Genomic DNA, 10,173 nt, shown 5'->3' on the forward strand with positions numbered 1-10,173 from the left:
ATGTCTTATCAACTAAGGGAAAGAGATCCTGCAACTCCGAAAGAAATGCAGAATAATGCAGTAAGTGTGGAAGCGAACTTGATGATTAAAAAGTCTCAGTTAAAACATGAGAAACCGGAAAATAAAGTAACCATCAAAGAAGAACCTTCTTCTTCCACCAATCTTAAACTAGATGCCCTGACGAGATCCATGGAGAGGATGGCCGACGGGATGATAGATTTAGATAGACCTCAGGAGCCACAAGTTAGAAATCCGAACTTCAAAAACCAGTAGCAACCTCAATACATGATAAAACAGAGAGAGCATAAAGCTTTTGAAGCATCGACATCTCAGCAGCCAATTCAGACACCCTTGCAACAGAACTATGCTCAAGGAGAGTTTGATGATGAAACAGACCTGATTGTTGAGGAAAATCACTTCTTTAGGGAAGATTTCCATCCCATTTTCTTGACTGAAAATGAGAAGCATGTCGAGGAGATGGAGGATCCTAAGGATGAAGACTACATACTGGTGAATGACAATGTGTTGGAAACTCAACCCGATGATTATCAAAGAGGATACTTAAATCCACTCAGCTCTTAGCAGAAGCAATATTCCTTTAGAAATAGAGATGTCCCAATCACTCCTATTCAGAAAAGGACGTCAGAATAGAAGGATAGTCAAACAAAAAAAAATCCTCAAGGTAATCAAAACAAAGGTAAAGAGATGGCAGCAGCTAACCAAAGCAAAGTTAATCAACCATCTACAATAAATCCAAACAAAGACCATGACAATCAGAAGAAGGATCAGACACCAAGAGATCTGCCCAAGAAAAGAGACATCATCCAAAAAGAGGTAGACAAATCCAGCTCATTCAATTTAGAAACTAAAATTTCAAAGTTGAAAGTGTCAATACCTCTTACTGAACTTGTCAAAAATAGCCATTACAAGTCTGATATAGTAAAATGTTGAAAGTTGACCCGATGTCCGACATGGTTAATATTGAAGATGACCAACCTGAATTGATTTTTGGTCCAGCCATAGATGGTCAGTCAGAAGATAGTGAGGCTCCTCCATTTTACTTGGCTTTAAGAATCCATCAGTCTATTCTTCATAACTCCATGCTTGACACCAGAACATCCCATAATTTAATGCCCAAGGCCATAATGGAAAGGTTGGGTCTAGATATAACTCGTGAATATCATGACTTTTACTTTTTTTATTTCAGTAAGGTCCGTTGTCTTGGTCTAATCAAAGATTTGGTAGTATCCCTGGACCAAATCCCGGCAAAGAATGTTTTAATGGATGTGGTGGTAGTTGATATACCACCACAGTTTGGTATGTTATTGTCAAGATCTTGGGGAGCGAAACTAAGAGGCACACTGCAGTTAGACTTCTCCTATGCCACCATCCCGGTTTTCGAGCAATTGAGGAAGTTGTACCAAGAAACCAAAATGAAATTCATGATAACCAACAAGGAGAAGCCCAATAATCATCCTATAAATGTTGTACATACATATTTAGAGTCATTTATTTTATATAATGATAGTGGACTGAACGATGTAGATAGTCAGCTTGTGGAAATTAAAGATGTACCAGAGATTTTCAATTGTATAAGGACAGTTTCAGATCAGGAAAAAGAAAAGTTGCCAATTTCATCCGAATAGCCATCGAACAAGGCAAAGAAAGGCTCAGAACAACCATCACAGAAGGTAATGGAAATTTCAGACAAGCCTAAAGAAAAAATTTAGAAAATTGACGCAAAACAGGAACATGGCCTTTGGACCATGGACTTTGATGGTGCTCTTGGGAAAGATGGAGCAGGCATTGGCATTTGGATTTGAAGTCCACATCATCAGCAAGGTGAGCTCCCTCAGAATGTTAGATTATGCTCATATAAGTTAGCTTTTGATTGCACTAACAATGAGGCGGAGTACGAAGCACTGATCACAGGTTTAAAGATCTTGAAAAGATTGGGTGCACGAAGAATTTTGGTGTATGGTGATTCAAAACTTGTGATCAAGAAATTTAAAGGTGAATATCAAGCTCACCATCCGCGAATGAAATAATATAGAAATGTTGTTTTAGAAATTTTGAGGATGTTTATTGAATATACACTTTCAGTTGTACCAAGGAGTCAAAATCTTATGGTGGATTCATTAGCTACAGCTGCAAGCAATTTCAAAATCCCCAATTTTTCAAACAAGAAATTTGAGATTCATGTGAAGCATCGGCCCTCTGTTCCTGACAACTTGCGATATTGGCAAGTATTCTGGGATGGAAAATAGGTGAATAATTTTCTTCAAAGGGAAGGGGAGTTTGAAACTTTTTCCATGGATGAAGTTTATGACAAGGATGATCAAGTCATCGAGGCGATCCAAGTTGATATATTACAGCTGAAGGACAACAATATTCCGAAAGGTCTTGTACCTTTGGAAGACTTGTTTGATCAAGATGATGTAGCAAGGAAGCCTAAATTAGTACCTACTGAGAAAGGTGTGGAAGGCGTAAACATTGGAACAACAGACAAACCAAAAATGATCAAGTTGACCAAAACATTATCTCCCGAGGTAAAAGAAATATATATTCATTTATTGTTTGAATTTTCTGATGTTTTTGTGTGGGATTATGCAGACTTAAAGGAGTATGACAAGAAAATAATTCAGCATACCATCCCGATTAAGCCTGATCAAAAGCACTTTAGACAAAAGTTAAGAAGGATTAACCCAAGGTTGCTTCCATCCATAGAGAAAGAAATTAATAGACTTTTCAAGGCGGGCATCATTGTTCCCATCAGATTTTCTGATTGGATATCAAATCTAGTCCCGACGAGAAAGAAGACCGGAGAAATTAGGCTCTGCGTAGACTTCAGAAATTTAAACAAAGTATCTCTGAAAGATAATTATCCGCTTCCCAAAATGGACCATATCCTTCAGAGAGTTGTTGGTGCTTCCCGGATGTCACTACTGGATGGCTACTCCGGTTACAATCAAGTTTTAGTGCATGAGGATGATTAGGACAAGACAACATTCACCACACCTTGGGGCACATTAAAATATGCAAAAATGCCATTTGGTCTCAAAAATGCAGGGGCCATTTTTCGGCGTACCATGGACATATCCTTTTCCAATGAAAAGGATGTTTTCTTGGTTGTATACTTAGATGTTGTAACAATGTTTTCACATTCAAATGATGAACATTTGCATCATTTAAGAGTCATATTTCATAAATGTAGAAAGTTCAGGATCTCTCTCAATCTGAAGAAAAGTTTGTTTGTTATGGAGGAAAGAAAACTTCTTGGCCACATCATTTCGAACGACGGCATATGGATTGACCCTTCACGAGTAGAAGCCATTCAGAAAATTGATTTCCCTCGCAAAAAGAAAGAAATCCAAGCATTCAATGATAAGATGAATTTCTTACGCAGATTTGTTCCTAATTTGGTTGTACACCATAGAGAAATGACCAATATGTTAAAAGAGGATAGCGATGTGAAGTGGTCCGAAGAAGCCGGAATTTCCTTTCATGCAGTGAAGCTTGCCTTAACCACTTACCCTATTTTAATCAGCCCTGATTACTCCAATGATTTTATTATATTTTCTTTTACTTCTGAGCATACCATGGCAGCAGTATTGATGCAAAAAAGGAATAAAACCGAGTTTCCAATAGCATTTTTCAGTCGCGACATCAGGGATGTAGCCCTTAAGTACAACATCATTGAGAAACATGCCTTGGCTTTGGAAAAGGCAGTGAAAGACTTCAGAGTTTACATTTTACATTCACATACTCTTGCTTATGTGCCTAATGCAGCGGTAAAGGAAGTTCTTGTGAAGAATGATCCTACAGGTAGAAGAGGTAGATGAATAGCAACATTATTAGAATATGATCTTGAGATCAATCCTACCAATTTGATCAAGGTTCAAGGCTTAGCCAAACTCATGGTTGAGTCAAATCTCCATCCTCTAAATATCAACCTTGTAGCAGCATTGTCCGACAATCAAGAAGAAGAAGTAGATCTCATTCAGGTATCTAATATCTTTCTATCATATCCTTGATATTCTGATATTATTTGTGTTTTCCAACATCTAAATCCCCCTCCAGGCATGTCTAAGGCTAAGAGGAGGTCATTGAATTTGAATGCTTCGAAATATTGCATTATGGTCGGCGCACTTTATTAGAAAGATCTTGGAGGTGTGTTGTTGAACTGTTTGACCGAAGATGAGTTGAAAGAAGTAATAAATGACTTTCACAAAGGGGATTGTGGGGGCCGCTTGTATTATAAGACCACAGCCAACAAAGTTCTGAAAGCGGGTTACTATTGGCCCACATTTTTTGCAAATATCTACAAGGCAGTGATGAGTTGTCACAAGTGCCAAGTTTTCTAAGGTAAAAGAAAACTCCTTCCTTTGCCTCTACAACCTATTTCAGTTCATGCACCTTTTCAGCAGTGGAGCCTAGATTTCATTGGTTATATTAATCCATCATCATCCGCACAACATAAGTGGATATTGACAGCTACAGATTACTTTACTAAGTGGATCGAAGCGATTCAAACCAGACAAGCAACAGATTCAGTTATCATTCAGTTTTTAGAAACTAATATCTTGTCCCATTTTGGTTGTCCTAATAAGATCATCACAGATAACGCGGGAGGATTCAAGTCTAAAAAGATGACTGAGTTTTGTGACAAATACAACATTAAGTTGGGATATTCCACAATATACTATCCACAAGGAAATGGTTTGGCCGACTCCTCCAATAAATCCTTAATCAACATCATCAAGAAAATGTTGGAGACCAACAAAAAGAATTGGCACAAAAAGCTAATCAATGCATTGTGCGCAAATAGGATGAGTAGTAAGAAATCTCTTGGGCTTTCTCCTTTTCAGATTGTGTATGGAGTAGATATTGTTTTTCCTTCATCATTAGCAGTCCCGGTCATGAAAGTGTTACAAGAAGCGGGAAGTGAAGAGAATGATATTCAGCGTCGGATCAATCAAATGATTCACCTACAGCAGACACGGGATGAGGTATTTCAGAACACCTCTAAGCTTCATGAGAGGATAAAGAGAATCTATGATCGGAAAACAAAGGAAGATGATTTCATAATTGGAGATGTGGTGCTTCGTTGGGATGCCAGAAACGAAGAAAAGGGTAAGCATGGTAAATTTGAAAATCTATAGAAAGGCCCTTATCAGATTTCAGCTTTCTGAAGACAAAATTCTTTCTTGTTGGATGAGATGAATTCAGAAGCATGCTTAGGAGGACCTGTCAATGGTAGGCTCCTTAAGCACTATCTTTTCTTAATTTTCCTGGTTTCATTGTACATAACTCTTTAATTTTCTGCAAATGTGAAGTAGATAATCACTGGAGTTCGGAGCCTGAAGTGAAGGCCATGGAGCTTCACTAATTTTCTGCCATTTTCAATGTTCAGTGATCAGTTAAGTATGTCAGTTTTGAGTCAGTTTGTATTATTCGAGTTGTTAAAATCTAGTCATGTATTTCAGTTTCACTTTTTGACCATATTGGCCCACATGGTTAGGCACTTGGTCTACGGTGTTCTTTACACATCCAAGGATCTGCCATCCCCAAATAAGATCGATGTTAGAGTCAGTATTTGCGTACCACCATCAATGATCAAAACTCCTCTTTTCATATCATATTAGGGTCCCATTCTGAAATTTTTTCATTCCACCTAGGTCCTGATTTAAAAAATCTACACACTGATGGTAGCCTTATGTCAAAATCCCTTCTCTCTAAAAAAAAATCAATATTTGTTGGCCCACCTTCATGTGTATTACTAAGCATAAATTGACCATCAAGGCTCATATCATCATGTTTTGTGTCAGTCAAGTCCACCTGAAGTCTGCTCACTCAAGGTTTTCATTAGGTCGCTAGGTTTCATTTTTTCAAGGTCCAATAAAACACCATTTCACTGCATAAGGACAAAAAAGTGTGAGAGTGAACTAAATAATATCCCTTTTTCAGTTAAAGAGGATTTGGAAGCATGTAACCATGGTTGCCAAATGTTCTAATTTTGATTTCAAGTATGAATTTCATTTCAGTTTGTAATTTTAATCCAAAAAACAAATATGTATTTGTATTTTCTATATTTATGTAATTTTATGTTATTATATGTAATAAGTGACTTTTCTCAAGCTGTCAACTCAGTTCCATAATGCCAAAAGACCAAAAGTCAAAGGTTAAAGCATTCCCAATGATATCAATTGATCAAATTGTAAAGAAAAAGTACAAGGTAAAGGGTATTAGTGAAATGATTCAAAATCACTTTCAAAACATTAGCAAATGGGTTATAAAACAATAAAGTCAAATGCTATTAAGCATTTAAAGCCTTCAAGACATCCATTTTCCCCTCATTCTCTCTTGTCTTGGTTGAACAACCTCAACAAAGGAGGAATTTCCGAGTTGGACAAGTGAAACCAGCAAAAAAGATTTTTCATTGCACGTTCATGTGTTACGTTGCGCGTTCCTATTATACGCTGCGCATTTCAGTTCAACGTTGCAAGTTTGACCAGTGAAGGGAACGTTTCAATTGAACGTTGTGCGCTTGACCAGGGTTGCTCTCTAGCCTCTAAAAGCAAGTGCCATTGCCTCTAAAGCTTTAGTCTGGTTGTTCTCTTCCTCTAACAAGTAAGTAGCCCTGAAAGTATACCCTCGTTTCATTTCACATTTCATAACTTCATGGTTAAGTATCTTGAATGAAACTTTGAGTCTTCAAACCTGCAAACCCTAGTTTCATTCCCACACCCCTAATTTCACACCTTAATACTTCTATCCCTTTCCCATACCCCTATTAAATCCTTTTGCAACCCTTGTATCATTCCACTATCATTTCATCTCCCTAGGGTTTTAAATCAAGACACCATATCACAAGAAGAAAACAGAAGTTCTAGTGAAGAGGAAAGAAAGGGGAGGAAGTCAAACAAAGGAGGGAAAATCATTAGATTTGAGCCAAGAAATAATAATGAACTCATGGCATCTCCCATGATTGTGACATATTTCAAACATCTAGAATGTTTTGAGTTCTGTGAGAAAGTATAAAGGGTCCAATATCATCCTATGTTGAGTAGATTGTTCATCACCAATCTCTATGACAACCAGGTAACCCTTGTTGGTGTCACTTTCACTGTATCCACTGCCATCATATCAGCTGCAACTGGAATCCCAAATGTTGGGGAGAAATGGTTTAAACAAGGTGATTTGGAGGAGCATTACTATGAGCCCTATATTAAACCTAGATACAGAAATGATAGAAAGAGGTTGTTTCCTTTCTCTTGCCTCCTGGATAGATTTGTTCCCGTGATGAAAATCATCATGAAATACTTTATTTGTGAAGGAAGGTTTTCCAAACTGTATACCTATCATATTCGGCTACTCATGAATTTCACAAGGGTTAAGATGCTCAACATACCTTATTATCTCTTCCGGAACATTAAAAATATGGCCTACATTGCCCAGAAAAGAGAGTATAAAGATCAAATGAATAGTCTCTTTCATCATTCCCTCATTAAAATCATAGTCCTTCATCATCTTAAAGAGCTCAACATTGCATGGAGTACCTTCATTACCAATGACATATTTATTGATCCATCAATTCAACATGTTCAAGACGTGCCTTCATCATCTCATCCTTCCACCTCCATTCCTCCATCTCAGCCCATAGATCATTCATCCTCATCTAATCAGTCACCCTCACCATCACCTCCATCATCACCATTTCAGGAGCATTTTCATTCACCTAAAAGAGATGAAATCAGAGAGCAGGAACAGATTGAACAAGTTATAGTCATCAAGTCTAAAGGGGTTGATTTAGGCAATTTGACTCACAATTATCAGAGAGGCCATAGGCAGGTGTTTTCCCCACATATTGTGGGAGGGACCTTGCCTTCTTCATCAGCAAAGCAGGTACAAAAGGGCAAGGAAAAGATGACAGAGGCAGAGATCAAACATGAGGAGGACCTCCATGAGATAGAGCAGTATTTTGACTTGGTTGAACTAAGTGGGCATGATGACAGTAAGAGCACAAGAATTATCGTCAAAGAAAAGGATGCACTCATCAGGGGGCTCCAGATCAACCTACAAAGGGTAAAATACATTATCTCATATTATGAGCAGGAAAACAAGCAACTTGAGGCCAAAAATGAGGTCATGGAGATTCAGCTCATCAAGGCAAAGAAGGAAGCAATCAAAGCCAAGGCATTTCTTGATGACGCCTATGACAAGTATGGTGAACCTGGAGAAGAGTAAGAACCTAAAATAAGACCTAGGACTAGAAGGCTAAAAAGAGATCTAGAACTAGAGAAACAAAAGGAGGTCGAGCTTGCTAATAAGCTCACATGGAACGAGCAATTTTCCATCCTGATCGATGAGAACCGGGAACATTGGCTTGATAAGGTTAATCAGCATTTAGAGAAGCTCCTAGACAAAGCCAATCAGCAAAATGAAATTCAAAGGAAGATGGCAAAACACTATGCCAATAGGGAAAGTAATATAAGGGAAAAACTCAAGGCTGCAAAGGAAAAAATTGAAGCCCTAACTCATCAAAAAGAGAAGGAGAAGCTAGACATCCTTGCTGAAGCCTCACTCCATGCAAAAAAAACATGATCAGAAAGAATTTCACCAATTTTGAGGATTTATGGGGTAATTTTGAAGTTTTTTGTGTTTTTCAAGTAATTATACATAGTTTTTTGACAGCTAGAATGCCAAAGGCGCAGCGCCCTTCACGTTGCGCTTTTGTTTGGATCACTTTTTGGACAAAGGAAGACCACCATTGGATTCAGAGCAGGGAAGACATGCAGGAAAACAAATTTACAAGCCTTGTTTCCCACAACTGGCAGGTCAAAAGGTGAAAAAAACACCTAAAAAAATCAATGTTCTACCTCCTTTTTCACCTTCATGTTGCGTGTTTGACCAGTCTTGGGAGAATCCATTTTTGGAGGGTCAAATCAAGCTCATTTTGGAAACTAAAGACATATCTAGAAACTAGATAGGATAATCTTTCCAACGAGCTATCCTGGGATCAATTTGGACACAGGGAAGACAGGAAAAAGTGGGTCTGAAGATGACATTGTGTGCTTGACCAATTTCCTAATTTCTCACTGTTCTTCTCCATATTTGCTTTTCCTCTTGAGAAATCAACTTTTTACTGATGTAATTGATCATGTAAATGTAATTATAGTCTTTTTACTATTACTTAGGGGAAATACATTAGGTATATAGACTCTATGAGGTGTAATGAATCAGTTCATTGTAATTAGGGATGAGTCACTTTGGCCACCCTACACTCTAGCTATCAGTTCAGATGTTGGTGGATCTACTCCTCCTCTCATGGATTCGACCCCTGATGGTTGGGAGTAGTTTGTTTGAGGCCTATATCATGTACTTTTTCAGTCATTCTACAGGTTGGACTCCATTGGATATTGTATTAGTGTTTCATACTTTGGCATGGAATATATTGGATGAGTTGTAGCTATTTTGGTGGGATTCCTGTGGCATGGTATTTTGATATTGTTTCTTTTTCAGTTACATGTGTGTGAATGTTTTGTATCTTCCATTATCCATTTCACTTCTAAATATGTTTGATTTTCAAGGTGTGATAAGCAAAATTCATCTTCTATGCTTTGTTTTGGGAAAATCATCATAATGTGTTTCATTTCTTCAGTTTAAAAAGAATTCATGAATTCCATGCTCTTTTTAGCACTTCATCATTCTAAACCATTTCATCAATATACTACAAAGTATTAAAGTACTTTCCTACCTTGCCCCATCAGATGTCTGCAATTCTGATTTTCTTTTGCCCTAACCTAATTCACTCTCTGACCTAATTCACTCATCCAGTGACTACCCGAACCAAATCAAATCAAAACAAACCCTAAGCTAATATATATAGCCTAAAACCCTAATCCATCCAGCCCCCTTAGCTGTAATTCTTTGGAGAGAGCCCACTCTGGCCTAGTAGGGCTAGCTACCAGGTCAAAATATTGGTCTGTGGTTACCTTAGCTGGACTCTTCCTCAACCTTGGAGATCCAGATGAGTGATAACATATTGGCACCGTTGTCAGGGAACGAAAGGTTAATTTTCCCTGGGTGTACAACTAGTTTTCATTGGAATTTGGTCCTTTGGATGATGGGACTAAGTTTCATAAAGGTTGATCCTATAATTGCAGTGTTGAT

The sequence above is a fragment of the Pinus tabuliformis genome, chromosome J (assembly GCF_031772625.1).
Source record: "Pinus tabuliformis cultivar Carrire ecotype Pingquan chromosome J, CPIR1, whole genome shotgun sequence".
NCBI lineage: Eukaryota > Viridiplantae > Streptophyta > Pinopsida > Pinales > Pinaceae > Pinus > Pinus tabuliformis.